The following is a 25,389-nucleotide window of genomic DNA, read 5'->3' on the forward strand; positions in this document are numbered from 1 at the left end:
CATCAATACTACACATAATTCATGCAATATTTAAACGGAGCTAACTTTGCAACCAATAATTCGGAAGCTAAGCCCAAAGATGTAAGTTGTACCGTGTAGCGTTCTTTTGATATAACAGTAAATTGAAATGCTAATAATTCAGCTGCACATAATTGAGACAGAATGCCCGTAAAAGACATAAACAATTTAACGGAAGAGATGAACTTTTCAAGCTAAGTGACACAAACATTTTCGCGATAAAGAAATTTCCGTGGTTTCTGGATGCAATTAGAACAAATATGATTGAACAAGGCATTATGAGAGATGAAAAGGCTGAGATTAAGGAGATAATATTCATATTAAAATTATCCGATGTTTTATATAGTAAAATGTTTATAACATCATTTGATTATTAGATAATAGCAAGCAATGGTCTACTGTTTCCTAGTGCTCTCTCCAAGATTACGGATTTAGCAAAATACTTGAAATGCAATTAAACTGATAGCAGGTGGAAACCAAGACTGATAGACTGAAATTTTAGGTGTTTATACAACTCTACGGTTATTTAAGAATTATTTGCTCAATCTGTAAATGACAAACATGTAAGTGGAATTACAATCAACTAGTATAACTTTAAACTAATCTAAGACTTCTCACAGAATTAACTTAAATTATGTTTTTATACTTTGTAGCACAAAGCGGAGAAAGAAATCCAGAAATGTTTCTCAGCTCGAGAAAAAAATCTCAGTGACAAAAAAAACAAACATTCGGCCTAATATGATTTATTTCAGTGCTTCACTTTATATATGACATATTAGCAAGAAAAGCATAGATACCTCGGTGACGAAATTGTTCTGAATTTCTGTCTGTAAATGTATTTCACTTCATTAGAATGCATGCTGAGAGATCACACTGTATGGTACTGACCATAAATTAGATGTTAAAGAAAGTATCCAAATACAGATCAACCGAAAAGAAAATGTTAATGCTTATAAAGTTCACACTTATTACGCGACTATTGTTCGAGTAAATATTTAAATGATCAGCTACTATCATATGTTTTAAACATGTATAATGTTAATAGCAAAGTATGCCCTTTTTTGCACAATTAATAATGTGTGGAGTTACTAATTGGTGGAGAGACTAATTGTAAAAAGCTATACTTGCACTAAATAGACTAGAAAAGAAACAAACTATTGTGACATCGTTATCATTTGTTTTATAACGTTTCTAGTAAAAAAGATTACAAACGAAATGGACTACTCAAGACATAAAAGATGGTTGTGTTAGCTACTGATGATACATTGAATAAGTGACTACAGTTATTAGTCAGTGTTTATCAAGAAACCAATACGAAAAGAACAATGTAGTATCCTCGATGATGAGAGAAAGACAATATAGCTCCCATGATCACAAGAGAAGAGATAGTTGAACACTGAACAGAATAAAGAAACGAACAAATGATATGTGAATATCCGTTTGACTACAGAGTATAACATTGCCTTAAAAATGTGTTTATATCAAACATCAACTTCTTGTCTTCATCCTCATACAATTGCTATTTTATTCATTTTGACGATATAAATCCCATCATTCTATGATATCAGTAAATTCATTTTCTGGTAATTTACATTGTAATCACATAGGAGATCTCTGCACATTTAAAATGTTAAACTCGTTTATATTCCACGTTTTGTTTTTATTCCTTCACGACCTTCTTATCGTTTTCATCACTCTTTAATTCATAACGTTTTGACCTTAACGTCCACAACCTTTTGTCTGGTACGTCGTTCATTCATCCTTCGTTCGTATTAATTTTTATCCCATGTCAAAAGTGTCATAACGACTGATGTTATCCTTTGTGCCATAATGTTATAAATTTGTTCTTCATACACAATCAATCTGTATCTCTCGTGTATGGTCTCAATTCATCATAATATTAGCTTTTAAACTTCCTGTACAAGCGTCATACATCAACCATGACCCTGAATTAAACACAGTAAAGCCAAACTAAACTGACTTCCTTGTTTTTGAAACGGACTAACACTAAGGTATCGATAATATATATTCCCCTAAGAAATTATTATTCTGAACCTTAAAATATATATATTTAGCTAAAAATATTTTAACAGTTTTTGTCCTCTTCCTCACATGTTTCATCGATTTACCTAAGACAGCGTGATTGTTTTAGTTTGAAGAATTTTGCTTCGAATAATTGCTAGCTTTTTAACTTACATTTGAATTCAGGCCCATGTAGTATTTTAGCAAGGTTGATGATCGAACAAAACAACTATGCAAACCTGTTTCAGTTTTAAACCCATTTGTATTTAAGGCCTTATGTTTGTTTTTTTAATTGAAGGACACGTTTCTCTTTGGTTTTCAATGTAAATAGTGACTGTTCTGAACATGTTCATAGTGATAAAAAGCTTAGTTTTACTGAAATGGTTGAAAATATTTGGTGTCATTGAATATTTCAAAAATGCATGTAGATCAGATTACTAATGGATTATAAGAACATTTTTAGAGAAGCGTTTGTTTCAGTTTAAGTTCTTGGATGATGGGGTATATATGGAAGTCTTGTGATGCACACAATGAAATCCGATGGATTGATTAGAACAGGAACCAGACAGTATTTCATGCTCGTTTCCGTTATATTTATATTGATTTCTCAACCGCTGCTTAACCGTTGATATATTCACGTTGTGCTTCAAACCATTTACTTACTATTCAATCGTTTTGAATTCATTAATTTTTTTTTCTCATTTGTTATATCTGCTATAAATTATTTTCGTGTCATCTTTGATCAGTTAATTCATTCATGATCTTTTAGCCATCTCAATTCTTTCCTCCATCAGGTTTTTCGGTTTTCATTAATCCGTCTACACATTCTTACAATCATACATTTTTTCATTTTGTTTCTCATCATTTTGTTCAGTTTTTATAAATTATCTTTCTCTGATTCGTTCATAAGTACAACTATTTACTAATTCGTTCTTTATTTCTGCACTCACGCTTTTGCGCAAGCATTTATCACCTCCATATACAATTTTTCATATCTGTCTTTCTTTCATTCGTTTATTTGTTCCTTTTCTTTCATTTTGGTTTACTAAGCTGATTTAGTTTAGCTCTGCATAAGGTCTAATCAGAAATGTAAAAGAGTTATCTCAGATTTACTCTTTTCACTTCCTTCCAATTTTCGACAGTTTTTCACCTACTACTGTTTTATGGCTTGTTTCTGTACACACCCATATATCCATTAAATATTTTTTATTAAATGTCAAGCAGTATTATATCCCTAAACTAGAATATTTCATTTCCTCCACTGCATTAAATGCTAACTGACGCGAAAAGTACATCATGCACTGCCACGCCTTGAGTCGTTTGATGATGAATCAACGTATTTTGTGCGGTTGTTGATAATTTCGATGTCATATTTCTGCATGTACTGCTATAACCATAAATATAAATGTAAATTCTATCTTGTTGGTATACATATAACACAAGAATGTTATCCCTCGATGTTACAAGCCAGTAGGACTTGCTGTTAAATGACGAGACATTTTTCTTTGGCAAAAATAATATTTATATTTCTACGAAACTAATTGTTCGAAGAATGATGAAATATTTTGGACTGCTTAATGCGGATGCAGATGCATGTTTAGTTATTGAACTAGTTTTACTGCTGGACTCTCGATATTTAGTTATTGAACTAGTTTTAATGCTGGACTCTTGATATTTAGTTATTGAACTAGTTTTAATGCTGGACTCTCCATATTTAGTTATTGAACTAGTTTTAATGCTGGACTCTCGATATTTGTTTGAGAAATAATTTTTGACCTTGTAATTCACATAAAAAGATGTGATGGTCAAGAGAGATTTATTATTTTACATACTTTTCCCATCTAGTTACGGCTTTTATGAATAGAAATGGTTATTACAATTTTAATCCTAACAATTTAGGAAGCTAAAGAAAGACATGTTTGGTTTCGAGAAGTCATCCGCTATAATGTGCTGAGATTGGGATAATGTTTAAGATATAGATTTGATAAATATAACATTTCGCATCACAGGCACCAACAATTTTAAACAGCTATTGTAGAACTGGAACCAAAGTGCAATTAATTTGAAACTGCAAAAATTCCAATTAAGGATTAAAGGCGTATACCTAGAGGTAAACTTCACCTTTGAACCAAAGTAGATTAGATTATTTTCCTATACGGTGATATTCCAATGAGTACAGCTGATATGTTTATTTTACCACGGTAAAAGATTGATAGTTCATCTGTCGTTTGGGATGTGACCTTTCAAAAATGAACAACGAGAAACGAATGTTGTAAATTTATTGCTCGGATATTGAAGTAAAAGGAATATATCAGTTGTGCTTGAAAGTGTACACCTAATACAGCAATAAAATATAACTTTGGAGAGGATGGGGGTATAGTGCTGAGAAAAGGGCCCTCTGCGTGGTTTTCCTTCCTGAAGTGATCACATATTTTCATATTTTGAAAATGAATTTATGATCTGAAGCCATAGGTTACTCTATTAGGAGAACAAAGGTGAAACCGGAAAAAGAAACAAACGGAGATTCATTCAGATTCATGAACGATTGTCTGACAATGTAGATAGGGCAACTCTGTGTACCTCGATACGTTAGAAAAAAAGAAAGCACAATAAGAAGAATAAAACAAAACTCAAACATGGTGTTATATTAATATACAATGTTAGATGCGAGTTTGGTGGGAAAAGTGTAAAATACTTTCAATTTCCTGAAAAAAAAGTTACATACATGAAACAACAAAGGAACTAATCTGAGATGATGTGACAAATATACCAGAACAAACATATATTTTATAAGACCAAAAAGAAGCCTATAATGGAATCGTATGAAAGCAGAATATATGAACTTACACGCAAAATGAAGATCAGATGAACATACACGGAAAAAACAGAATAATAATAATAATCATAATAATAATAATAACAATAATAAAGAGGACTTTGTATAGCGCCTAATCTTTAGAAGCTCTTAGCGCTTTACAACATCAGACAATATCTATAACATAAAAAACATATATGATGATATTATTACAAGAAACAAACACCATGAAATTAAAAAACATTTTAGAAAAACATGCTGAAAATATTTAAGGTAGGGAACATTATTAGGTCTTTAAGTTTGTTCTTGCAGTCGAAATAAGTGAGTTTTAAGAGCACTCTTGAATGGAATCACTGTGGCTTTGTGTTTAAATTCAGTGGGCAATTCATTCCACGTTGCTGGACCCTGGTATGCAAAGGAACGTTGTACATATGACTTCGTTTTCGTAGTGGGAATAATGGGTATACGATTGTCAGAAGAGGAGCGTAAGTATCTTGCTGGTGTGTATACATGGGTGAGGTTGGATAGGTATGTTGGACTGGTGTCCGTCAGTGAAGTGTAGCACAGGGAACAAATTTTGTGTTTGATTCTGGATCGAATGGATAGCCAGTGTAGGGTACAGAGCAGCGCGGAGGTGTGCTCTGATCGTGGTACTCTAAGTATGATCCGGGCAGCTGTATTTTGAACTTTTTGAAGTTTCTCTGAATTAGATATTGAGACGAACCAGACAGAATTGAGTTACTATAGTCCAGTCTTGAAAGTACTGATGAACATGCAAGTTTTTTAGTGGCATCAGCTGAAGATATTTGCGAATGGAGCTGATGTGTCTCAGCTCAAGATATGCAGCCTTGCATATGTTCATGACATGTTGGGGCAACATCAGAGTACTGTCCAGATTGACACCTAGGTTCCGTACTGAGTGTGTGAATTTAATGTTGGTGTTACTGATATTTATTTCACATCAGAAATGCACTTCTCTATACCTTGGATGGTAGCATCAGCTTCAGTTGGGTGGTTAGATTTGTATATTTGGGTGTCGTCAGCGTACAATTGGTGAGACAGTGTATGATGATCTTTGACACTTGAGAGCGGCTGAATGTATATAATGAAGAGAACAGGTCCAAGAACAGACCCCTGTGAAACACCACAATATAGATTAACTGGGCTGGAGTTTATTCGATTTGCAGACACAATTTGTGTTCTGTTGACCAAGTAGGACTTAAACCACAGTAAGGCTTATCATGATGAACTTACACGGAAATAGAAGAATAGATGAACTTACACGGAAAAAGCAGAATAGATGAACTTAACACGGAAAAAATCAGACTAGATGAACTTACACGGAGAAAGCAGACTAGATGAACTTACACGGAAAAGCAGACTAAATGAGCTTACACGGAAAAAGCAGACTATATGAACTTACACGGAAAAGCAGGATAGATGAACTTGCACAAAAAGGCAGATTAAATAAGCTTACACGAACAAGCAGAATAGATGTAATTACACGGAAAAATCAGACTAGATAAACTTACACTGAAAAAGCAGACTAGATGAACCTGACACGTAAAAAGCAGAATAGATGAACTTGCACAAAAAGCAGTCTCACATTAGCAGTCTCTTATTTTTGTTTATAATTTTCTTAACCACAGTTGGGAGTTGTGATCGATATATACAATAATCGGAGGAGCTGAACTAATATACACTTAAACATATTGCAAGCCAACATTACAATATTCCGTCTCGATTGTGCAATAATTTATCTGGTGTTTGTATATTTGTTAGAAAATATAATACTTGATAATGAAAACCATTTTTGTGTTCTTTAATAAATACTCCACCAACCCTTACATCACTTCCATCAACATTCATTTTCAATAATTGACTTAAATTTGGAGCAGACAAAAACTGGTGCACTCCTAAGTATGACCTATTATTTATCAAAAGATTCCTCATCAGACAAGTGAAATCTGGATTTCTCAATCAACAATTTTGTCAGAGGCTCAGCAGTTAGAGAGAAGTTTGATACGAAATTTCCGATAATATCCAGCCATACCCATATCTTGAATCAGTTCGCTTTTACCAATAGGCACTACGAATTAAGAGATTGCCTTTATGTCAATTTCAGGTGTATCTTGACCGTGACCCACGATATGTCTTAAAATGTGTCACAAGCACGGACAAACTAACTTTTAAGTAACCATATTTGTATCCATGAATCGATCAAAGAATTACCGAACGATTTCCAAACGATCTTCTAGGTGTCTTTGTAGATGATGATTATCTAGACACAACGTTTTCATGCTCATTAAACGCTGGAATGAGAATTTGAATGCCATATGGCATCATTTTATACTGATAGAGTTCATCTGGAGTTGCCAATGCCGAAATTTCTTTTTGAGCGGACATTGTCAGAATCCTTTTAAGAAGTCAAACATGTTGGCATGATTTGCATTTCCTATCTTGTCAATGCAGTCATCGATTCTTGACACTTGAAATTAATAAGTTTTGATGACGCTGATTACCTTTCTACAGTACTACTATGGATTATATCATTTCATTTCGTTTAAGAACAAACATATCTAGTGAACCCCAGTTAATTTGACCTGGTTCTCTAAAATCATTCACAAGAAATTATTCAATTTGCTTTTCCCGACATGGATGTTTGATACGATTCAACCTAGAAGGGTGCCTTTCCACCGGTGTAGAATCTACACATCTCAGTGTCGTTATATATTTTATTTGGGTTTTTTTTTATTTGAACATTAGGAAACAAGTGCTCATATTCACTTAATAGCTGTTTTAGTTCACAGTTTTCGTTTCGTTGTAGATGTAAACGTTTTTGGTTTATATTGTTTAATATTTCTAAATTCCGAAAACTGGTTAAACTAGAGTCACTACTGCCAGATTATATTCCTTTGTTTATATCCTTGCTGTACGGGATAGGTACAGCTATATTGGCTGAATAATTAACTAGGCTATAGCTAGCAAAATAGTCCTTTAGCACACGTATGTAACACTGTTGTTTCTGTTCCGATCCCTCATGAGCATTGCTGATATTAGTCATTTACTTTCATTTCAATTGTATAATGACATTACATTTTAGTTCGTAAAGGATTTTGAGTTTTTGGCAAGAGAACCAGAAATGTATCATCAGGTTGAAATCTCTTTTCCTTTGCATTTATGCCATACTTTAATTTCATTTTTGACTGAGTACAATGAAGATTAATTCTTGATTCTTCACATGGCTTTGACAACTTATTTTTGAATCAGAGACATAGTCTTGGAAATTAATCTTGGAATCTTCATATGAAAGCAGTGTCTCCTTGTAAAACTTCAATGGTCCACGGTCAGTATGTCCAACAACTTACTCAAACGAAATTAAACAAACTGATTATTGAACTGATTCGCTAACAGCACATAACAGTAAATGAATAATCTCATCTGAATCCTTTCCTGCATCAAAGCAATACGACCGAATCATATTCTTCAAAGTTTTATTGAATCTATCCAATGCTCCTTGATTTGCGGGGGTGATAGAAGATTTAAACTGGAGGATAACTAATTCAAGCATACCTCGTTGGAAAATTCCAGAAATAAAATTTGACCCTTGATTAGACTTAACAGATGGGAAGGACTAACTTGTGTCACACACAAACTTTATCAAAACCTTTAACTATATTTTTAGTTTCAATATTTCTCAGTGGAATTGCCCTTAGACTGACGTACACATTATGATAAACAAGTATTGATTGACTGACTTGTCTTAGGTAAGGGATAGACACAGTCTACCATGATTCTGCTTGGTAAACCTTCGGTATCTTCTGACTGGGTGTTCCTACCATTTGACAAGTGTGACAATATATACAGTATTTACAAACATTACTTTTAAATTTAGGCCAATAAACATGATTCAAGACCTTGTAATAAGTCTTATTGACTCTTAAATGACTGGCCATGGGCTAGACTAAGTATTTCAAGCGGAAATAACCTCGGAACAAAACCCTGATAGCTCACTGACCACTCTTCACCAGCGGATACCATGGGTGGTCTCCATTCCCTTATAAAGACCCCATGTTCACAACCCTCCGAAACAAACAGAAGATCTCTGGATCATGTTCCTATTCAACAACGAGTGACTGTCATGTGTCAACCAGATTACAAATAAAGAGAACGAGTAGTAAAAAGAGGGTCATTGTGATCATTACCTCTTGACTGATCAATACTATGAGCACACATGACTTATCTAAACACTGACCAATACATGTGTCAGTCAAAGAAATACTTTCCTTATCAGCAGCATTCTCAATAGCTATTTTTATCACAAATCTAGTAACTGCCCAAGCAGGGTACAAATCAGGATTTCAGTATCGATAAGATTATATTTTTGATTTAAACAAGGCTTGTCAGTTTTTTGTGGATTAACCACGACATTATCTCCAGCTAGGCCATTGCCATTGCCCAGTAATAAATGAATACCCGAATTAGTAGGAAAAGAAATCGCTGCACCGACATTCATGGGTCCTGAGACCAAGTCTGGTGTCAAATTGATACAATGGAGAGAAACATTAACAAAGTCGCACTCTAATCTCTCAGTAATGACAATTGTAGAAGAAGACTTCTCAGGCAAGGGCAAAGTGCTTGATAACAAAAGGATCTGACAAGTTCCTCTTTCCCTTAATATTTTATAATAGGGATAGGCTTGGCAGAATCGCCAAATTAGTGACATAGAACCTTTTGACATGAGTGGTTCATATATCTCCAAAATACAATCAAACTGAGGCTTGTTTGAGCCAGCAAATGTTTTGCTTTCAATACAAGACCTTGTCATCGATTCTTTGCAATTGTTTTTAGCCTGTAGCAATTAGAAATGACATGCCTTTCTTTGACAAGTGCATGTAGAAAGAGTGAACGATGTCTACTCAGTCTTATCCCATATTCGATTTCTAAAACTTGTGCCAGATCCAGATGTCCAAGTACTAGTATGAGGTCTAATTGTTTGTTAACAAACAAAATTACTGAGAGGAAAACTTACTCACAAATGAAACTATGTGAGTCAAAGAATAATCATCAGCTGCGCAATCAGCATTTTCCAAAATTTATACTTTTTGCTTATCAAGATGGGTCTTGACAGGACTATGGATGCAATTCTTGAACCCAATATGAGCTGTCTGGGGTTATCGTAATCTTTATCAACCTTCTTAGCGGAGCACCATCTACCACAATTTTGTTTTTCCCCCTTGCAAATTCGATGTGTTAGTCCAGTTTCATTTTTTACAATCCCTAAACGTTTGTCGACGTACCTCAAGTACCAAATCACAACCTTTCAAGATACGTTCCTTAAACGACATTATCAACAGCACTTTGTTGCACCGACAGTTAAATATAAACTTCACGAACTTTGCCATTAAGTACAATTTGTAATAATAACGTCCAGTTCACTTTTTGCCATTTCAGGAATTCTCTCAATGTGAGGAAAGTATCTAATGATTTTTCTTTAAATGGGGGTACTTAGATGATATTTCTGGAAATAACGAAACCGGAACTTGTGTGTAACTGTGTTGTGCTCCGCTTGCGTTCTAATCATTTCTATGTTAATTTTTTCTCAGTTTCTTGTCCCTGCATCTGCATTTGCTTCAATCGTCTCTGCGTCTGCATTTGTATTTTCCTCTCTATTGTATCCCTCTGCCTCCCCTTTCCTCTCTCTGCAATCGTAGCTCTCTCTCTCTCTCTCTCACTCTCTCTCTCTCTCTGCACTTGCCTCTCCTTTTCCTTTTCCTCTTTCTGAATTTGCACTTCCATTATTTCTTCCTGAATATACCAGAGACAAACTTATTAATCAAGCCCAAAGGACTTTTATCCAATATACATACCTGACCAGGATATACTCCTATATTATTTGGCTTTTATCAGCATTGATTACATATTCCCATCGATAATCTCTACAACTTAAGTAGCTTTGAGCAACTTTACCTCTGTATTTTGTCCGCTAACCATGATTTATTATATTATAAAATGTGTACACTTAAGCATTGTTCAAATTTTAAACTTTGAAATGGCATTTCCGATCCTTACGAGCTATCGATAATATACAATTTAGTATAGGTGAATGGGAGACTTGCTTGGATAGTAAAGAAATAACTACAACTTATGTTAATAGTGATGTCCCATTTCCTCTAACTAAGTATCCTAGAACACTTGTACGTGAGTGTGTGAAATGATAACTTCCTATTTGTCCGCATACGTTCATGTAATATACAACAATATGGATTCTGCAATTGCCACTTGCACTTATGAATAATCCATTTAATGGCAAAGAGAAGTGGATTTTGTATACAATTTTGAGAGATAGGACATAAGTCGTTTTTATGCACATACCGTTTTAAATAAAGTTAGTCCTGAATAGCTTTGATGGTAGTTCTTGAAAGAAATGTCGAGAGGCCACTCGCAACATTTTATGATGACGGCAATACATCCAATATACAAGTATCTTTTGGTAACTTTAATACTAGGTCAATGTTCATTCCCAAATATTGTGATGCTTACCATAAATGAAAAGTTTCATAATGTCTGAACATATGTCTATCTGTGTATGCTCTACGTCTTTCTATCAGATTCAAATTAGGAAACACAATTGGTAATTTAGTTTCCTATACTTCACCAATTAATGAGTCCTACGTCTAAATCTCTAACCACCTTCATGGTATCCTTTTAATCGGTTAACGGCAAAATATTCAAAATGTAAGAGTGTGGCCTGTTGTTCACCGTTTTGTTTCTTTCTTGAAAAACGTAATTGGAAATCCATTCCCAAAACACACAATACATAGGTGATGAATGATGTAATATGACATGAACTGACACTGAAACACTTAGAGAAAAGAAAAGGTGCCTGGATTATGAGGAGGTGTAATATACTTACTATTGTAAAAAAAATTACATGAATTCACATTTAAGGAATAGAGGCCCCAGGTGGCCGAGTGATCTAAAAAGCTTGCCTTTACCAATCACTACAATCTCACCTGTCAGCGTGGGTTCGAGTCTCGGTCTTGGCCAATGTGTGGGTATGTAAGAAAGCTTGCCAGTAGCTTTCAGTAGGTCGGTGGTTCTTACCCGGGATTTTCCGGGTTCTTTCTCCACCAGTTATAGTGGCCGCCATGTATATGTTCTCGATTTCTGAAAATGGCGATAGACCCACAACAACAAAAATAACATTTTTAAGAAACAAAAAGCTTCAGGTTTTTTCATAGTGTTACATATATTTGATTTAATTATATCTGATCTAATATATATTTATTTCAATTTAATTGTTTGGGGTTTTTTTTGTCAGTTTTATTTGTATTTTTATTTTTCATTACATGCTATTGTAATATAAATTTATTCACTGGAGATGATACATTTTCCAGAAAATAGTTTGACCTTGACTGTTCGTTTTAGTAAACACCATGTGTTGATCTAGATCCTGACCTTGACTTAAAATTAGTAGCAACCACGTAAATAAGTTATATTTTTATTTTAAAATGATTGGTTGTTGTCGATGGGACTACTGATTTAAGATGTAAACAATATTTTTTATTTCATTTCTTAGAGTAACATGACGGGGTCTTATGAAGGACATATGGTGGCTACGTGATTTTTTTTCACATGCAAACATGACCACGTGACCCTTATACGGGGTGTAAAATTCAAGTTTTAAACCATCGTATTAGAGAAGTAAACACAGTTAGGCTATTACACTGGAAAGTGACTGTTATGCCGTTTGGAGTTATTTCAAATTATTTGGATTCACAAGAATTAATTCTTTTTTCCAGGAAAATACGTGTGCTCATATGAAATTCTTGAACAAGGACAGCTTTTATAAAAATTTATTCAGATTTCCAAAACCGAAGTGATGTTTCTTGTTTCTACAAGGAACTGTAGACTCAACATACTACAGGTTATAGCATACGTAATCATCTTCCATCTTGGATTCTTTGTCTGGATTCGAACTTTAAATCATTAGAACATTTTATTATTAGGACTCCAAAAATTTTATTCGTGGATTATTTTTGGATTATTTTCAGATTTGATTCTTAATACCATAAGCTGATATCTTTCATTTTTACAGAACTTTTCCAGGGAAATAAATTATTATATTTTTCAAAGCTTGTTGTTTTCACTCTTTCTTGTGTTACTGTTTATTCGAGCCTAAACACGTAACATAAGAATAATGAGTCATCAGTTACGGTGAATAAATACATTACAATGTACAACAAACATTGTGCCCTGTCCTCAATCCCTCCCTGTGGGTATCTGCATCTTACCAGGAGTAAATAACTGAGATGACAACATTCAGTCCATGTATACGTTGTGTCATTCTGATATTTCCATGCCAAACATGTCACTTACGATGGCCCTTGCAGTTTACCTGCATTACAACCCTTTCCTGAGACGTGTCTCAGTTCATACTTTGGAACCTATTGCAATTCCAATCTGATTATCATAAATGCAAATACTAAAAATTAAATGACAACTTTTGAGACGGTAATAATACTAACCATTGTGTCAGATGAAACTCTCTGGTGCTTAGCTAAATTACATTCACTTGTGAATGACATGAAACCTCTGATAATTATGTATATTAAAGGATTATCGGGTCTTTATAGCATAGCAGTAACACACAAACGTCATATCTTTGTGTTCATGGATTCCTTTCCAGGTTCCAAAAAGAGGGAGAGTACAGAAGTGACCTATCCATTATCGAATAATGTGTGCTGTTACCATAGTTTCTTTCTAGTGTAATGATGTTAAAGGTACTTGATATGTGCAGGTGACGACAATTACCAAGCCCAACCAGCTCTGATTGTATAAATCAGTTTTGGGCACATGGCATTTCAATCAATGTCACAAAGATAATAAACCAGTAAACATACATAAAATGCAAGTTTCTATATCATTTGCTGCCCGTCATCTTTACTTTGAATTTGTGGAACATACTGACATCCAGCTACATTAAATCGGCTTCTAATATCATGCTTTCTAAAAGACCCATGGCTTTGCAAACGACTACCCTGTGCGAAGACAAAAAAATACCTTTTTCTAAAGTATCCAACTGCTTAAATAACTAATCCGATCAAATTGTGTGTGAGTTCCAGAATAGTTTTATTTTCTTGTATTGAACCAAACTGTTGCCTTAAGGTAAGTGACTTATTACACACTAGCGGAAACACATCGTACAAGTACAATATGTCTCATCCTTGAAGCCAAATCAGTATATTTCCCATTTGAGCAGAACTATAAGGTATATTCAGGATATATAGCCAATGTTCAGCACGTTTCATCATCTTTACACGGGACCGCTCTGGTGGCTTAGTGGTTAGAGCGTCCGCCTCGGATGCGGGAGGTCGTGGGTTCCATCCCCGACCGAGTCACACCAAAGACTTACAAAAATGGTACTTGCAGCATGATGCCTCAGTGCTAGACATCACTATAAACTGCCACATTGCAGACATCATAGCGATATGACTGAAAAATTGTTAAAGCTACGTTAAAAAGCCAAATGACACACATCTTTGCACGGATATCTTAGACATAAGGACTGGTGATATCAAAATATTTAAAGTACATTATCTTTATAATATCGAAATATTTAAAGTTTGTCGATTAATATTTACTACACTACATGTGGTGAAAAGAGAATGGACAAGAAATGAAATGTAAACAAAGAAACAAGTCAGGTCATATTATCTATTTCACAAATGTTTAGGATTTTTTTTCGCTATAAAAGTATCGTCCAACACAGTCTCTATATCAAAAGTTGTGTAACCAGCGGATTACAGATATAAGTGTAAAATGACTCTCAGGCACGAGGCTTATTGAATGGAAGAAGACCAATATGACAATTCCACTACATGGCATCGCGATGTTTGCCACATGCGATATACGTAAGGCTTCATGTATATGCACAACATATATATATATATAAAGCTCGTTGCATCATGTTTAGTCTTTATGCAACACGATATCACAATGCAATAGCCGGGAAAGGAGTATCTCAATACCGTGATCTATTGGATATTAAATCTAATTTCAAAGTGACTATTTAATCACTCTATCTTTTCTGCAAAAGAGATTGTACCTGGATATTTTATTTATTTTCTAAGTAAATAACGCAACATTTTCTGCTTATTACCTGCTATGAATAATATTTGGCTATACCACACCCACCCACCATATGAAGCACATTCCCACACAATATACCTTTAAAAAGGGTCGTTTCAGTAAATATTTTTGTTTTCGGTTTCCTTACCGTATATGTAAGTGTATAATTGATATACATAACTAGACTAGTGACTAAAATAATTCCGTACATGGTATCACGTGAAAAGGAACTCACGTCATAGGGATGTACTTTTGCTGACAGATCATACCTGTGGGTTTTTGTATGGTTACCTATGATTGGTGCTTTCCGCTTACCAAGCCTACTGATCTCTGTGTACGTCAAGCTATTTAGTTTGACCTTGTTTCATCCTTTAACGGGAAATGAGGGCATAGCCGTGTGCGTCAGTATATGAGAGCTATCACCTTGGCAATAGATGCTGTTACTTGTAGTAGCAATTGGGCGTTATTGTTCCAGAATTATAAAATATATCAAGATAGAATGTTTTCTGCATAATTCGAGTATGCAAAATTCAAAACCAAACTCCTCTTTTACGATATCTTTTGAAATAAATTCAAAAGAAACACATAAACACACGAACCATCCACGATTTGAATTACTGATCTTTTGTAACCTTTTCCTATGTCTGACCTCGTGGTATTTCAGGACGAAATTTGCACGTGTCGTATAGATGTTTATTTTGAAATGTTTTGTGAACATTCAGCTTAATGAAAACTTTTATCCTTTTTCTGTTTTCCAGGTATTTCTGTTTTCCATGTACTTCTAAGGCCTTTTTGCGTTTTTACAAAGTGCTCCTAACGTATCCTGAATGAACAACGTCATTTTTGAGTCCTACAAAGATGAAATTATACGTTATTGTTAAAACGAATAGTGTATATTATTACAATGTTCTTATACAGTGATACGAATTAGTAATTTAATAAACGACAGTTCCAGCGAACTTTGTTTAACATCTTGATTTACTTGATAAATAGTCATTAGTATTATCTAGTGATTATGTCACATAACTTTTGCCAGAAACTGAATTTACAAGTTCTGTTTTATAAATATTGTAAGCAGCGCGTTTTGTTTTCAAGTAAGTTAAGACTTAAACCATTTACCAAGCGCAATTGCTTGGTACGGATGCTAGTTTACCTCGGTCGCTAAAGGACAATTCACACATGCCATTTGTGCGTGTTGTACGGACTAATTCAGCTCTAGGTTTGAGTTTTCGAATTTAATTACACGTACCTTTGAAGGTCACGATTCAGTTGATTTCGCCTTTTCGTCAGTAAATATTATTTGTGTGAGGCTATTATACAACCACCCCAAGAAATGCATTCTAAAAAATCAATGTTGAAGTACTTGAATATGTTTAGACGAGACCAACCAAGACCAGCTGATTGTCGCACTCTATGTCACAATGAAACCGTTGCGTACTAAAATAAATTTGAAGCCTGCAATGGAATTGTTAGACCTGGCGTCCTCTTTTGCTGATGGAATTAAGTATCCAGTCGCCATTGTAAAAGTCCATCGCGATAAATAATTTTCGTCTGGAACATGTATGATGACGATTAAGGTGCATGTCAATCAACGATCAGGAATGAACAAACTTTGGTAGAACAATATTGGTATTAAACATTAAGAAAAGAATATTATTTTATTTAAAATCAAAAAGGAGTGTACAAGTCCAGGTTCGAATTCTGCTAACGGATCTACATGACCTATTTATGTTGCTATGCCGCAAACCAAATCACTTCCTATCTTATTAGATGGTGTGCATAGCAAGAGTTTCAATGACGTTTCTTGAAAAGAACTAGAGGTAAAGCAACACCGATAGGCCCCAAAAAACGATTTCGGAACACGAGTGACAGAGCAGTATAAAGCGTTCACCGTTACAGATCACTGCCATCTCACCTCTGTCTGAGTGGGTTCGAGTCTCGGGCTCGGCCATTGTGGGTACGTGGGAAAACTGCCAATAGCTTTTCGTAGGTTGGTGGTTCTACACGGTGTTTTCCCGGCTTCTTCCTCCACCAGTTATTGTGGCCACCATGTACAGCCTATCGTGTACTATAAATGACGTTAAACTCCATGACAACCACTAGCAACGATTCCCTCAATTAAAAAGTTCTTATTAATCGGGCTTCATCCCAGACGGTAACGCTCTTTGTCTGTCCATGCAATTTTCTCCTTTACAGTCACCAAGTCTTCCTTGACAGAGAGATTGTGTTGTATTCACTTTAGTTTGAAATGAGATTTCAGGAAAATTATTTAACAACGAGGATGACTTTTAAGCCTGACAACACAGTGTACTTATCCATTTGCTGGAATCTTCGGGGAAGGTGATTTTTTGCCTGTTGTTGTTTTTTTTTTTCTTTCTTTCTTTCTTTCTTTGGAAGCTGATTTTTTTTTTCAGATGACTCATTGCTATTACAGGTCCTCAGTGAATCGCAAATCCAATAGTGTCGCTCAAATGACCGTGCGTTCTCATTTTTTATATCAACATGGAAATCGCAGAAATGGAGGAATAACTCGCAAAACAATTTAGGTTCTAGAACATATCCACATGTATCAAATAGAAAATGAAACATATTTTACTATCTAAAACAATGGTAAATTAAGCATATTGTACTATGTAAAAAGAATGGGAAATTAAGCATATTTTGCTATGTAAAAAGAATGGTAAATTAGACATATTTCATTATCCAAAAAGAATCCTAACTGATTATTTTCACATGTGAAAATAGGAACGTCACGAAAATATACAGTCGTTATATTCATATTGGAAACTGTTCAGAAAGAACTTTTATGGACAAAATTTGATGTAAAAACACTGGGGTTTGTTTTTCTTCTTTGTCACGGGTCATATTCATGCACAGGCACATGAACAATTCAATTCAAATGATAGCTAGAAGTACTTCCATGCAAAAGCATATTATGTCAGCAAGTCTAGTTTGATTAAAATTTGATTTTTTTCAGCAGCAAGTATTGTCTTGCTTTGAAACTTCAGTGTGTTACCATAGACGGCAAGAAAGGAAAGTCCCTGGTTGTCCCGGGCAACTAATATGCAATATCCGGTTACCCAGCATATATGTCTAGGTGCCCGTCAAATTAATGTGGATGCCCCAAAAGTTTTGTAATCAATATTATCCTATTATTCGACATCTGTTGTCACAGTAAGGAGTCGCCGTAGCTCACAAGGTAGAGGGTCTGCCTCGTAATCCAAGGGTCGCGGGTTCGATGTCTTAGTGTGTCCTTAGGAAAGGTACTTAGCTACGTTCCATTGCTTTGGCATGTTATAGCCAATAATGTGTCAAAAAGTGCCTTCAAAATACCACCAAAAACAAATCACAACAACAACGGATAAGACTTAATAGAGTTTGCTGGCTCAGGGTGGATGTTTGAGTTGTCTTTCCAATATGCTGTGCTGAAGAGGGAAATAACATAAATATTAATCTGTGATTAACTTTTTAAACATATTGTTCTATCAGTCCGAAATAGCTTTACATCTTTATAAATACTTTATACAACTTGCTGTCATTTTTATTTATTTATTTATTTATTTATTTATTTATTTATTTATTTATTTATTAGTTATTGTCAATGTTTTTTGTTTTGTTTTTGTTTAGTTTATTTTACAAGGTTGCATTAGTTTGTGGGTTGGTTTGTTAATAACATCTAGGGATCGAGTTATTAATTTTAAATATATTTCGTCTTTCTCGTTCATGATTGAATTTCATTATATGCTGTTTGTAATGTTTGCACATACAAGAAAATTGTCTTTCACAGCTGTGGACGGGCTGATGGGCATCACCAAGCTGATCACAACACCACTATATCGCAGGCTATCTCGATCTTTACGTAAAATGTCAGTGTACAGATCATGCAAGGGGCATTTATGCACTCTCCAATCAAATGTCAGTGTACGGATCATGCAAGGGGCATTTATGCACTCTCCAATCAAATAAAAGAAGAAACAAAAACTTGAAACAAGCTTAAGATCGTCCACCGATAACAATCATCCAACACTCAACAAAAGGTTATATCAGTATTCCTTGATGTAAGTACTTCGAGGGCCAATGTAAAGATAACATTTTTATCCTAAATGGTAACGTTATATTTTTCATACTGGTTTTTACTTGCACAGCTAGGCTTCACATTGGCAAAAATGTCTGACATTATTTTTATTTGTCTCTGGCTCCGTTACCCTATCTGAATGGCTTGCATGGATGCAATAAACAATTTTTGGAAAACACTATACTCTACTGCCAGAACTGCGTAGCAAAATCCTCTAAATGCATACGTGCTAAGTTGCAAGTTCACCTTCACAAAAAATGTCTTCAACAGCACATTTTTTCTGTGAACTATTCCGTTTGACGTAATTTTAATGGTGGCCTGTCCACATTTAAATCCCGGTTACCAGGAACGCCATTCAGAGCTGTGGATTCCAAAGCCGAGACAGAGTACCTAGGCTAGACTGGCTTAGCTTTTTCTCTCACGGGTTGTCTTGCGTTCATTCACTCGTCTGGCAGACTGGCACACTTCCTCGCTCTACATAGACGTTTGATTTCAATGGCTCAACCGCTGGCACTTGTTGCAAGAGTTTAAGGTAAGAAGTAAATTACAGTTTCTGGTTAGTCATATTTTAAAGGAAATTCTTTCAAAAACGCCTATAACATGTTGCATAATTGAACATAATTGTTTTTTCTAAAAGCGTTTAAAAAGCTATGATTATTTAACAATTGATTACAGGAGAAAACACTAATATTCATTTTGTGATATGTTTGATTTCCTAAGGCAATATTTATTGTCTTACAAAATGTCATGAATTAATTGTCTAAATTGATTGAGAACTGACCATTGGTGGAGAGTTAATTTATTCTATAACAATCTCAAGTTTATTTGTTTAATTGTGGGTATGTGTTCAAAGATGTACATTTATGTCTATTTCTTAGAAAACAGAACCCAAAAAAGAAAATGACATGTTATGGTGGGGCGATTACATTACATTACGTAAAAATCATCTTTGTACATTTTTAGTTTAAAACCAACAAAATGATGCGTCCTTAAAATAACCCAATGGATGATGAATTAGCAGTACTTGTGAACGCAATCTGGGAGCTAACTCCAGTGAGGCATAATCTCGCGTGATCTAGGTTAGATTTTATCAAAACGTTACGGCAGTGCTGTCCAACCTGCGGCCGGCAGGCCGCATGCGGCGCGCGGGCTGATTTTAAATGGCCCGCTAGAGCTCGAGCAGCTATATAGTCCTTGCTTTTCAGCTTTCTGCTGCGGCTCTCGGCTTCAAGAAAAACATTTTTCTGTGGCGCAAGGTGTCAGAAAGGTTGGACAGCACTGCATTACGGGATAAACATTGATCATTATTTCAATCTCGTGTTTCCACGTGCATGCAAAATTGTTCGTTTCGACGGTAGTATGTACCTGACTGTTTTAAGTCGCATGTCCACAGAGTTGAACGTTCACAACTAACCATCAAATCTACAACAGTTTCAATCGAGATGTATTTGCTTAAAAGAGCGTTCTTTAGTCGTGCATATAATTTGTCGAATCCGATACAAATATATTTTGATATAAAACAAGTCCAGTCCCTAGCACCATCTAGAGTCCAGCTCAACCTTACTAAACGTATGGCGAAAGAGCTGCAGTTTTGATCTAATATGGCTGCGTGAGGTTGTCTAGGTAAGCTCATATTGCACGCACAAAGGCATATATCTGATAAAGTCATCTCTCTCTCTCTCTCTCTCTCTCTCTCTCTCTCTCTCTCGTGTGCGTGCGCAGGATATTATTGGACGTGCTAATAATAAGCTTGGAACCACATTCAGTTCCGAAAACTGAATTTTAAGTCTTTTTATGTGTTTTGACAATATGATGAATGTTCATCGTGTTCACTTTTCCATTTCCTTGAGGAAAACGTCAAACACGGGGTCTAAAAACATAAGAAGGTGGACTTACCGTGGGATAGTAAAGACACGCAGAATATATAGACCAAACAATTAAAACAGTTAGTCGGAATGTTTTCTTTTGTCAACATAATATATGGAATGCTTCAAATCCGTGGATAGAGAACATTATGATTGAATGTTCAATCAAATATAATCAGGAACATATACATTTGACAGAATATTTTTATATCATAACACTTTAATAGATTTACTTGAAGTTGACGGAGAAAAACTTTTTTCTGATATCTTACACCTTTCTAATCAGAATGTAGACCGGTATGTAATAAAGTAGTCTTCAACGTTAATTGACGGCTGAGTTCATCTTTTTCCGTTTTATTATGCGTGTTACTACTAAATCAATGTTATCCAGAGACCTCTGTCTATTAATTGCTGTAGTAGTGTGCATCCTTCTAAAAATATCCCGCATTTTAACAGTCTATTTGATTTAAAATACTATCAGGTTTTACATCCCAAAAATGAAACTATCACTGTCTGTTGGAACCAGATTATAGTTTGAGCCTTGCATTATTCCTTACAAGTTACTTTCAGTTCGATGAAATCTTCTAAATTCTTTTTCAACAGGATATAATACATCCTTCACTTTTCTGTAAATAATCCATTAGATTTGATACCGAAACTTTGGTCCTTTGCAAAATGGGGCCAGTTCTTTTTGCAAATACATGTATTTCATTGAGAAGAGTAAGTTGCATCAGAAGACGACAGCTTCAAAGAAAATTCTTGCACGAATAGAGTAATTTGTCTGCAAGGCTTTGACGGTTATGGCTGGTATTAGCCATAAGTTTTCATTGATATGAGGGCATCGTCAGTGAGAAATCATAGTTCAAACCTCAGTTGAAAAGATACTAACTTGCTGAAAATAGTTGGTTCTCGTGTTGTGACGGTTCCTATTCATCATTCTTAATTTGATGTAAAAAAAAATTAAAGGCAAACTTGACGGACATGCCTACTAGACCTTCTTAAAACAGACTTTAGAAAGTAAACTAATTACAACAATTAATTTTCAAATAAATAATTTTCATTCGATCCCAAGATTAGTCTTTTATACATTTTAGATGTTAACCCTGGAAAGCCAGCTCGAGTTATCTGCTGATCTGCTGTTAACTAGGCTTTCGTAAGAAACCGCAGTCATCGGCTTTTTTACCACACAAGAATAAACGCCTGCAGGTTGCTATCGTTTTTTTTTTTTTTCTCAAACTACCGAGCCCCAAGTAATATTTTTAACACAAACAATGTACGATAAGTACTCGAGTCTGAAAAAAGGTTTATGGCTTTCTTGCTTCAGTGACCGTGGACGTCAGTCAACAACTCTCAATCAAGATGAAATGGATGTATGCATGTAATTTAATCAGAAATACTTATTACAAACGTAAAGCTGATTATAAGATAAAAACTTTTATTTACTTTATAGACCCAACATTGCTACTTAATATTTGTTACGTGTATTCATTTTCTAGAAATAAATGCACGTGTCTTTATTTTCTTTGAGCATTTCCAATAATAAACGTTTTCGTTCCGAAGCCACGTCTGTTTTATGTTGTTTTGTTAATTATTTTTATTGTATATTTTAAGCAAAGTCAGAAAGACATATTCTTACTTTTACTGGTGTCCGTCTGTACGCTGTTGCATTATTCGTCTCATCAAAAAGAAATATACAACCGTTGATTTTGATTTACATTAGTTTTGGTTTTAAAAAATCCTAAAAAGGCACTACTTACCCGCACCAAAAAAATGTAGAAGTTACATCCTCGTCAATGTTAAATTGTGAATAGATTTATTTCTGTCTGCAAAACAGACGACATTACTCTCAATTCAACTTGTTTGTGTTCTATAGTGATTGTGTAATTTTGGGACGACAGTATTCTCATTTTAACGTCAATGTGTTCTACATTGATTGTGTAATTTTGGGACGACAGATCTCTCATTCAACGTCATTGTGTTCTATATTTTATCGGTAATTTTCAGACGACGGGAATCTCGTTTCCACTTCAAAGTGTTATATGCTGTATGGGTAATATCGTGTTCTATGTTGCATAGGTAATATCGTGTTCGATGTTGCATGGGTAATATATTGTTCTATGTTGCATGGGTAATATCGTGTTGTATGTTGTATGGGTAATATCGTGTCCTATGTTGCATGGGTAATATCGTGTTCTATGTTGTATGGGTAATATCGTGTTCTATGTTGCATGGGTAATATCGTGTTGTATGTTGTATGGGTAATATCGTGTTCTATGTTGCATGATTAATGTCGTGTTCTATGTTGCATGGGTAATATCGTGTTCTATGTTCCATGATTAATGTCGTGTTCTATGTTGCATGGATAATATCATGTTCTGTGTTGCATGGATAATATCGTGTTGTATGTTGTATGGGTAATATCGTGTTCTTTGTTGCATGGGTAATATCGTGTTCTATGTTGCATGGGTAATATCGTGTTCTATCTTGCATGGGTAATATCGTGTTCTATATTCCATGATTAATGTCGTGTTCTATGTTGCATGAGTAATATCATGTTCTATGTTGTTTGGGTAATATCGTGTTCTATGTTGCATGGCAATATCGTGTTCGATGTTGCATGGGTAATATATTGTTCTATGTTGCATGGGTAATATCTTGTTCTATGTTGCATGGGTAATATCGTGTTATGTGTTGCATGGGTAATATCGTGTTCTATGTTGCATGGGTAATATCGTGTTCTATGTTGCATGGATAATATCGTGTTCTATGTTGCATGCGTAATATCTTGTTCTATGTTGCATGGGTAATATCGGATTCTGTGTTGCATGAGTAATGTCGTGTTCTATGTTGCATGGATAATGTCATGTTCTATGTTGCATGGGTAATATCGTGTTCTGTGTTGCATGGGTAATATCCTGTTCTATGTTGCATGGTTTATATCCTGTTCTATGTTGCATGGGTAATATCTTGTTCTATGTTGCATGGGTAATATCGGGTTCTGTGTTGCATGGGTAATGTCGTGTTCTATGTTGTATGGGTAATATCGTGTTCTATGTTGCATGGGTAATATCGTGTTCTAAGTTGCATGGGTAAAATCGTGTTCTATGTTGCATGGGTAATATCGTGTTCTAGGTTGCATGGGTTATTTTAGGACGACATTACTTTCATTATTGCTTTCTACATTGCATGTGTAATTTTTGGGATAACAGTACTCTCATTTCAACTTAATTTTATTCTATATTGTGTTGGTAATTTTGGGACTAAATAGTCTTATTTCAACTTTAAATAGATACTTCAGATTGTTTTTGAGTGTGCACGTGTCATGGTGGCGACAAGCTTAGTCACATGCAAATTTCGAATAATTCGGGTAAATTTATCGTACCTGAAGCATAATAAATGCTAAACAGTAAAGTCCAGTCCTGTTATATACTCTTTTCTGATCAAAGATCATTGAGAGAAATTAACTTATTCAGTAAGATTTGTAAGAAAAAATCTAAAAGTATCATATCAGAAAGTAGAACCTTTCTGTTATTTTTGTCTTTTCAAATCTGTTACATTTTAAATAGTTTATTGACATATTAAAACATCGTTTTGGGTTTTTCTATTGATATTTTTATAATGGTTTTTCTATTTATATTTATATTTTTATAATGGTTTTTCTATTGATATTTTTATAATGGTCTTTCTGTTTATATTTTTATAATGGTTTTGCACTATTTTCTTCTTTATTAAGATTTCCCTAATCTACTGGCCAAAAAAAAATATGTTTTTTCTTTCCAATAAGAACTAACTATTTATTTGTCTGGATATTACGGCGAAATTGCGCGAAATGAAGTATTTATGAGAATTAATCTACTGAATATAATGATTGAACACCATATTGCCGTTTATCCTTTCGCTAGGTACATATTCGGCAAATCGTTTTACACTATTATATTCTTTATTTCATTTTTCTTGTTCATTATCATCATCATTGTCATCATCATCATCATGATGATCATCATCATCTCCTTCTTCTTCTTCCAACATCTTGAAGTGGAACTGCTTTATATGGAAATGATTAACCAAGACATAAGGCAGCACTCAATATGAAAGAAGTATTTTCCAGGCAAGTAAAATTGCATCTTAGAGAGAACAACTGGTGTTTAAACATTAATCCCCAAGAAGTATTTTCCAGGCAAGTAAAATTACATCTTAGAGAGAACAACTGGTGTTTAAACATTAATCCCCAAGAAGTATTTTCCAGGCAAGTAAAATTACATCTTAGAGAGAACAACTGGTGTTAAACATTAATCCCCAAGAAGTATTTTCCAGGCAAGTAAAAATTACATCTTAGAGAGAACAACTTGTGTTTAAACATTAATTCCCAAGTTCCAAACTTTTATTCCACTCAGGTAACTTTACCTATATGCGTGTATCTATTGAAAATAACTAAATATATTCTTTTATTGGGACAAACT

At 34.6% G+C, this 25,389-nt stretch overlaps 2 protein-coding genes across 5 annotated transcripts in view; one reads left to right on the top strand and one right to left on the bottom strand.

The window, feature by feature from the left end:
- Nucleotides 1-25,389, bottom strand: part of LOC149806020 (uncharacterized) — a 137,503-nt gene that overhangs the window by 66,467 nt on the left and 45,647 nt on the right. The gene's annotated exons all lie outside the window — the stretch shown is intronic.
- LOC149806021 (noggin-2-like) overlaps nucleotides 19,308-25,389 on the top strand; it is a 65,173-nt gene continuing 59,091 nt past the window's right edge. For 2 of the 4 annotated variants that reach the window (XM_089950866.1, XM_089950865.1), the window contains exon 1: nucleotides 19,308-19,596. The gene's annotated coding sequence lies outside the window, so the exon portion shown is untranslated. Of the gene's footprint in view, nucleotides 19,597-22,956; nucleotides 22,980-25,389 lie in introns of those variants that run through there. The other 2 variants (XM_089950862.1, XM_089950867.1) reach the window with 2 other exon arrangements.

The sequence above is a fragment of the Sinohyriopsis cumingii genome, chromosome 2 (assembly GCF_028554795.1).
Source record: "Sinohyriopsis cumingii isolate HCF-2022 chromosome 2, ASM2855479v2, whole genome shotgun sequence".
Lineage (NCBI taxonomy): Eukaryota > Metazoa > Mollusca > Bivalvia > Unionida > Unionidae > Sinohyriopsis > Sinohyriopsis cumingii.